Source organism: Panicum virgatum, chromosome 9N (assembly GCF_016808335.1).
Source record: "Panicum virgatum strain AP13 chromosome 9N, P.virgatum_v5, whole genome shotgun sequence".
Taxonomy (NCBI): Eukaryota; Viridiplantae; Streptophyta; class Magnoliopsida; order Poales; family Poaceae; genus Panicum; species Panicum virgatum.
Window position 1 is genome coordinate 42,570,080 of NC_053153.1, and position 8,732 is coordinate 42,578,811.

At 43.7% G+C, this 8,732-nt stretch overlaps 1 long non-coding RNA gene across 1 annotated transcript; it reads left to right on the forward strand.

Moving 5' to 3' along the window:
* The first annotated feature begins 295 nt into the window (after window positions 1-295).
* On the forward strand, window positions 296-3,063 carry LOC120692923. The gene is made up of 4 exons (XR_005682792.1): window positions 296-721; window positions 949-1,680; window positions 2,121-2,344; window positions 2,797-3,063. It is a non-coding gene; the product is annotated as an uncharacterized LOC120692923 (long non-coding RNA).
* The last annotated feature ends 5,669 nt before the right edge of the window (window positions 3,064-8,732 follow it).

Genomic DNA, 8,732 nt, shown 5'->3' on the forward strand with positions numbered 1-8,732 from the left:
TCAGCGAGCATGTGGTGTAGATCTAGGCTGGCGGAGGCCATGGCTCACAGATCCCGGTGGCGGCGGCCCCTGGGAGCGCACACGAGCTCGCCGGGGAGCGCGCGCGAGCTCGCTGGTGGACGTGCGCATGCCGCTGCCTCCAGCTCCCTCCCCGGCGGCCCGGATCCACCGGATTCCGTGGCGGCGGCGTTCCCATCGGCTCCGGATCCCTCGGCGATGGCGGACCCCTGGTGGTCGAGCGAGGAGCGGCGGGGGGAGCGGACTGGTAGCGGTGGGCGCGCGCAGCAAGTCACGGTGGTGCGCCGTGGGATGTGCGCAAGACAGGGGCTGCGCGAGCGGTGCGGGACGTTGCTCAGGCATAAGCGACGTGCGGAAGCATGGCCGCGGCGCGTAGGCCTCGGAGCGTGTGGCTGGCGCAACGGGTCACCTCGGCGTGCTGCTCTTCATGGAGTATTCCCCAGCGGACGCGGCCGGATTCGAGCCGGCCAATGCTGGAGGAGAGATCGGCCGCGACATGGTGGCCGTTGGCGATGATGACCTTGGCATCATGCAAGGCGGGTGTCCGCGACCACTGCTGGATCGGGGTGGACATGAGCGGCGAGAGAGAGCTCACCGAGGGCTCGTCGGATCCGCACAACCACAAGAAGCCGTGCTTGGAGACCGAGGACGAGATGCCGCTTGCGGACGCCTGCCTCTGACTGTCGAAGCGGCCCCTGGACAGGTTAGTTCTTCTCCTTCAGTCCATTTCCTCTTCTTCTTGCCCTGCAGTTTGATTCTTGGTGTCTTGTTATTTCCTTTTGCCTTATTTTTTTCCTAGTTCTTGTTTCAGTTGAAAGATTCAACGAAAATATTGTTTTCATAGATTCATTTTTCTACTAGTGCTGGAATGTGGCCCCTTTATCGGAGGGTACTCAGATTTTCCTTTTCTTTTCTTCCTGATAAATGAAGGGCTGCTGGATTCATCTTGTTCTACAGGGGAGCTGATGGACTGATCAACAGCTTCAGCTGCACGAATGCAACTATAAGCCTCCCTAAATTAGCTTTTCAATTCAGAACAAACAGAAACTGAATTTCTCCTTTTGCTAATATGCTTGTTGCATTTACGTTTTCAGATTAACAAGTTCAAGGATGCCCTCGCGAAGCACGGGCCTGAATCCATGCTTTTCCATGCCTTATTATGATGCATACACTTGTTTGTATGATGGGATGTGTAGATTTCTAGGATAGTTGGATTCAAATTTCAAATATTAACGATCTAGTAGTATCCATGCCTCATGCTAGATTTTATGCTTGTTTGCAAGATGATTTGAACATATTGGTACTAACCACTTCCTGACATGTTGCACCAATCATATATGCATATTGGTCTACCATAGATACTTTTCTATGATTTCGTTCTACTATTTTTATGAGTAATCATATATGGCATGTTAGTTGCATCAATTGTTGCTTTTGGCCAATGATTAATCATTTCATCTGCTAATTTGGTTGAATTAGCACTGTAATTCTGCAACTAGCTCGTGTTTTAGGCTGCAATTATTTGGAATCATATATATGTTTGTGTTTGAGCATAGATACTACAAGTTGATTGTGTACCCATACTTGCAGGTGGCGTTGTGGGTGTGAGGCGCCCCGGATCTACAGATGGGAGCGACGGCGCCTCGGTTTCTATGCTTCTATGTAAATGATTCTATGCATGGTGTAACTTTTCTACGTAGATGTGTTCCTGTTTCTATGCTTCTATATGAATTATTCTATTATAGGATGGTTCAATTTTTTAATGCAAATCTTAAATTGGATAGACAAAATGCATAGGTTTATACGATTAGACGCATAGTGTTTTGTGCAATTATATACATGCTAGTGTCTGATCATAGATACTATCTATTTGTTCCTAGTCTCTTGTATGCATAGATCGTAGTATCTTACACATGTTACCCATGTTTTTATGATTGCCCTCACTGGTTTTTATGCCTTCTGTTACCGAGGTGGGTTGCCAAGGTTGATCCAATTGATGACAGCTCCCACAATGTGTCATATATTTGTCTTGTATTTTCCTCCCATGTTTATATGATCGTCCCACAATGTTTATATGATGCCTTCGATGCATGCTTCTATAGGGGACGCGCGATGCATAGCCATGTGTCATCGCAGCTTGTGGCTGTGGGGAGCAGATGTGCAGCGCAGCTGGGACAATAAGCAGCGAAGCAGGGTCTTCTCGTGAAAATTTTGTACTATCCATAGCTGGTTTATATGATCGTCTCACTGGTTTATATGTTTGCCAACACTGTTTCTACACAAGTCCACATGAGACCCATAGTCCCCCAAATCTGCTACATATACGGTGAGATATCCTGCTGCTCTTGGTTCCTGCTTGTGTGGCACAAATTTCTTTTGGTTCGATGCAAGTGTTGCTGTGTTTCGTACACAATTAGATATGTTGGGTTATGTACACCAATTCTTTGTAAACAAATCTGGGTTCTAAAACCAATTTGTGGTTTCTAGTTGTAAAAGTTAGCTATAAACTGTGTGACATGCCGATATAGCCAGATCTTTAGCTATCTTGGAAGCATGACTATTTTTTTTCTTTTCTGCAGTCTCTGCAATTTGGCAGTAGGAAATTAGGAGTACTAGGTTATCTGCTGTAAATTTATTTTGCATAATGTAACACATGTTGGTATTTGAAAAAACATTGTATGAATGGCCTGCGTGTCATAAAACTGGTGGTTTATCCTTGACCAGGGCATTTGCAATTTTAATTCTTTACTCAAAACTGATGAATCTCTCATTCTCCAGGCAATTTGGACAACAGGGGTGATCATTGAGTTGGGCGATGGCTGGAAGTTTTTGGGTCTCTTTTTCGAGAGGCCGGTGCTTTGTGGCCTATGTTAGTGGTACCATGTCTATGTGTAGGCTGTTGACTAATCTTGTAAAGCACTTGGAATGTATCTTGAGTACTTGATTTAGGAAACTATCTGATGTATGGACAACTTCAGTGATGACTTCATCTTGCTAACGAATGATATGATGAATACCTGATGCAAGACTTTATTCTTGATTACCTGTTGTATGAAGACATCAATTATCAAGACTTTATTCTATGACTTATAGCATAGGATTCTATACTGATGCTCTTGGACATATGTTTAGAGGCTAGGGCATGCTGGCTGCTGCTTGGTGGACATGATTTCATTTGATTACATTTTTTAATTCTTTTTTTGACATGGTGGATGGGTGTCCCTGCAGCGTGGTTAGATATCAAAGAACAAAAAACTAATGTTTCTATGGCTATGTTTCGGGCTTTAGTGTTAATGTTTCTATGCTTTCTAGTATAGATTTCTATACATGCTAAACAGTGTCTTTGGAGATTTATATGCAAGGCATTGTTTGAACAAGTCCGGCCATATAATGCACCGGTACAGATAAAACTTGTTTCTATAGTTCAAATTTTTATGACTGCACGCATAGGTTTTAAAAATGTTTCAAGCGTAGAAACATAATGGTACGAGCAAAGAAACCAAACATACGAACATGAGTATAAAAAATATTTTTGATTGCAACACATGATTTCTATGATCGCAACACATGGATTCTATGCTCCGATTTATGGGAATTTCGGTCATAGAAACCTAAGAACATAATAGGATCATAATAGCTGGATTCAATTTTTCAATTCCAAACAAAAAATGAATCAGATTCTTTGATCGCAACAAATGGTCTATATGCTCCAGTTTATGAGAATTGTGATCATAGAAACCTAAGAATATAACATAGAAACTGGTAGTTTGATAATAGAAACTGATACTTCGATCATAGAAACTGGTACTTCGATCATAGAAATTAGTTTTTATGATCAAACTACCTCGATCAGCTGCTAGGTAGTTTGATAATAGAAACTCATACTTCGATCATAGAAACTAGTTTGATCATATAAACTGGAAGTTTGATTATAGATTCTGAAATTTTGGTCATAGAAACCTCAGCATATAAACCCTAGTATGGAAACATATAAACCAATATCCATTTAGAATTTGAATCAATAGACATGTTGCTCAAGTATAAAATCCATCAGTCATGGAAACTTGCATATAAATCACAGAAACTACTAGTAGCATAAAAACATAGAGCTGTTTGTGTGGCTGCTTCCGGGTGTGGGGAGCAAAATTGGAATTTGAATGTGCTGGGCGGGGGCTGTCATGCGTGCGCGGGGGCACGGGGTCGGGCGTAGGGCTCAGGGCGGGGCAGCGTGCACTGGGCACTAGCGGGGTGGCGTAGCGGTTTCTATGCTTGCCAGCGCGGTGTTCGGAGCACGGGCGCGTGGTGCCACTACCACGTGCGAGGGGTGCGGGGCCCGGGGCAGGGGCGCAGGCGTGCGCGGGCGCGTGGGCGCTTGGGCGTGAGGGGCACAGAGCCCGAGGCGGGGGCGGTAGCGCGCGGGCATGTGGGGGCGGTCGGGTGGCACCAGGTTGGGCGCGCGGGTCGGTCAGGTGGCTGGCTCGGGCTCCCTGGGAAGTCCAGGGCTTCCTTTAGCATTGGGCTACACACACACACACACACACACACACACACACACACACACACACACACACACGTTTGACATACATATAAGTCTCTCATATCATGTTTAGACATGTGCTCGAATTCCATATACCTCGGCTCCAACATCTTCCACATGCATTTCTTCTAGAGTTTCGGCATCGCCATCACCGGTATCATTCAGATACTGGCTGCCATCATCCTCGTGCTCATCCTCTTGCAAACACTCTGCGACCTGGGTGCCTTCTTGGATCATTTCATGGAGGGCATACTCGTCTTCGAAATCACGTTGAAAGGGATACATCTCGATCCCTATTGTGACACCTCTAGTGTATGTGCACTAAACTCCAGAGCAAATCACTCAAATAAATTATAGGAAGGGTTTGGAAATTAAATTTAGAAAGAAAAAGTCAAACCACACAATTGGAAATATAATGAGAGAGTAAAAGGGTTAAAAACCTACTTAAAAATCCTATTAAAAAATGTGCACAAAAATAAGATTGGGTTATAAATGGTATCTTAAATGACATGTGCTCATTTCAACTTTCAGCAAAATCCCACAAAAAATCAGATAAAAATCAAAGCCCTTTAGTGTAAGTTTGAAATTTTAAAATAGTTCAAAATGTGGACTTCAAATGAAAATTTGCCTAAAACAAAAGTTGTAGATCTTGAAAAGTTACACAAGTTTTTTATTCAACACTTTTTCATTTGAGCCCCGGAAGATAGAGAAAATTTTATTTTATCGAGAGGTCCTTGAGAATTCTGAAATTGCAAATACGTCCCTACCTCCATCTCCCTCTCTCTTTCCGCCGCCGCTCGCCCGTACGCCGCCGGTGGACCTTGTCCATGGCATTTCCGCGGCCATCTGGGCCCAGGAAGGCCGCTGAGGACACCTGAATGTCCGCTTGGCCTCTCCTCGCGCCTACACGCGCCCCTGGCCCCTTGGCACGGCGACACGCCGCCCGCCATGCGCCGCGCCGCCTCCTCCGGTCGACACCTCGCCGCCGAGCGTGTCCCAGCCAGTTCGACCTCCCCCAGGCGCCCTTTAGCTTCGCCTCGACGCCCTCTCACCTATAAATAGGACTAGAAACCCCGCTGTCGCGCGACCCCCTCATTTCCCCATCCCTCTGCCACCCGCCATCGCCGGCGAGCTCAAGCTCACGCGGACAGGCCGTCTCCAACCCACATTGTCCCATCCAACACCGCCAGCAGCCTCACTCAACCCCAGAGCAGCTCACGCACGCTTAGAAACCCACCCAAAGCCCTCCAATCGCCGCCGCCCAATCGCGCCGCCGCCGGCAAGCTCGAGGCTCGCCATGGACCGGTCGATTCCGGCGGAGAGCGAGCACGAGACCTACCCCAGCAACTTCCTCACGCTCTTGCGGTGCTCGTGCACTCAACATTCGATTACCCCCGAGCCCTTTTTCACCCGCACCACCGACGGCCCGAGCACCACCGCCGCCATCGACGCCGACGAGCATGATTCTGGCCACCCCAAACCCGAACACCGGCATTGGTAGGTTGCTCTCGAACTCCTCTACCCAGTGTGCCTCCCCATAGCAGCCCCAGTAAGCCCTGCCTAGCAGAACACCACCGGCAAGATGCAACAGCGGAGAAGGCCGGCAAAGGACCCGGTTGTAATTTTTCTTTTTCGTTCAAGGGTCTGAATGCAAGTTTTCTAGGGTTTGGCAGTGAACTTCAAAAATACATAACAAATCACAGAAAAATCGTAAAAATGCAAAAATCGAATGTTATAGAACCATTACACTGAGGTCTACAAGTTTTGTTACACCCAAATCTTCAGAAACTATACCCATTTTAATCTATGAAAAAGAATACTAAAAACACCAAATGTTTGTTCTGGAAGTCCTGCTCACTGAATGACTTTGATTTTTGGATATGTTGGTTCTGGTAGAATGTTAGGCTCTGGGTAAAAATATGAGATCTGGTTGAATCTGTTAACTTGCTTGAACAATCAAGATTCTCAAATCTGCTAGTGAACTTCATGATTTAATGCTGGAAAACATAGACCTGATCTAGCTTAGACATTTTTCGTGGATGCATGTGTAACTAAAATCTTGCTGATCTATAAGTTTTAGAAATGTTAGAATTAGTTTGCTATATACCATATTTAATGCTTGTTTAATCAACTTAATTCATCATATATAGTTGTTATGCTCAAAAAAATCTAGATTTATTTCTGGAGTCTTATTTTGGTTCTGTAAACATGCCTGCAAAGTGTAAGCTATAGTTACTGAGTTTTGCTTCAGTTAAAAATCATGCTTAGTACATCATGGCTAGGTTTTCTATCTTTGTTCTGAGTAAAGTAGACCATATTTGATCATGATTTTTGAACATGTTCTTAGATAAAGCACTGATCATCTTGAACCTTGAATTAATATGCTAGCTCATGTAAATTTAAATGCATAATTAATTTATCTGGTAGATATAATGCTTGATAATGTTTTCGGAGCATGTTTAGGTCATATCTAGGTTCTGGTAAAATTTTGAGATCCATATTATTGGTATAACTCTCTGTGGAAATTATCTTGGTTAATAGCTTAGTGATTTTGTTAATTTTATAACCCCTGATGCCTAAGGAAATAAAATATGGAAAATTTACAATACTGAGTAGATGATACCTAGATGCTCCTGTAAATTTTGTAGCATCAGAACCCATGTCAAACACTCTGTGCAAAATTGTGAAGTCTTTATAGTAATCTGTTTGCATGAATTTTCATGATTAAATGCTTTATGGTTAGATGATGAGATTTATACAGTAGATACTTGATTGTCTAAGTTGTTCTAAATTAAATTTTCATCACTAGATCATGAGCAGTTCTTCTGTTATTTAATTGTGAAAACATGCTATGTTTTAATGCTAAAAATGACAACCAACCCTCCCACTCATTCATGAAGAAACATAGTGGTAAATACTACTCCATAAATGACTGCCCAATAAATAAACTCACAAAGATCATCATTAAGTTAATTTTGTTGGACTACAATTTTATCGTGAAGGAAAGAAACCATTTATCCTATTGTAACCATTAAAATTTTGCATTGCATATAGACGCGGTTAATCTTGCTGACGGAGATTACGAGCTGGTTCCCGCGGATTCTCTTGCTACTCAGGAGGTTAATTTGAATTGCACTAACTTAGCTCAAGACCTGAGCCAAGCACCAGAAGACTCTCAGCCTGACAGTGCCCAAGAAGGCAAGCCCCGGTGTATAATCCCATTATTTTCAGTGTTATTATTCATCTAACTATTCATATATGTTGTAATAATTTTATTTATGAATTTACGTTTTCTAGGCGTTGATCAAAAACCTTAGATGCATGTTTAGTAGGTGCCTATGTATGATATCCGGATCTTTTTATCGACTAGTTGCCCTGCTAATTAGGAACAGTAGAAGTCGAGTGGTTTTCTGCCTCTCGCGAGATTATAGGAGTTGACTGACTTTACTTACTGCTGAAATATAAGGACAATGGGTAGGGTTGTGTAGTTGTGATACCCCGCTTGTGTAGTCAAAAATGGTTAAGGTTGCGGTGTGTGGCTCATTTCATTAAGCGTTTGAAAGTACTAGCCACATACCAAGAAATATGATAATCGATAAGCTTAAGTACCTAATTGGACCAGCGAGTGGAACGATGTTGCACCCTCTTGGTAGAAGTAGGTTTTTTTTTGTCCGGGCGTACGGGTACAGACTGGTCGGACTCAGTAGTCGGGGAGGGTGTGCCGGATCCACGGACTGAAAAGAAAGGGGAATAGTAGCGTGGGCGGGAGCGGAGTCGATCCCTATGCGTGTGGTTTAGGTTCCCCTGGCTAGCTTGAAATTCGATTGAGAATCGTCCGCATCTCACGGTATGAGATTGCTTAATGATGTCGGTCACATAGAGTAACAAGTGGAACAAATGTTGATAACACTGCTGAATGATTAAATGGATGCTCTACCATGATTGAGTAGAGATAGTTGCAAACTTAGAATGGTTAATTCAACTAGAATATGGCTAAATAAAATTTGAAAGTAAGGATCAACTTTTAGTTGCATTTTTGGCAAAACAAACCCCACAAACCAAAAAGCCTTGCATGTCTAGTTATCGACTATGTTATATCTGGTGACGGGTAAGTCTTGCTGAGTATTCGTATATTCAGCCTTGCTTGTGGCACTATTTTCAGGTACTAACTTTGAAG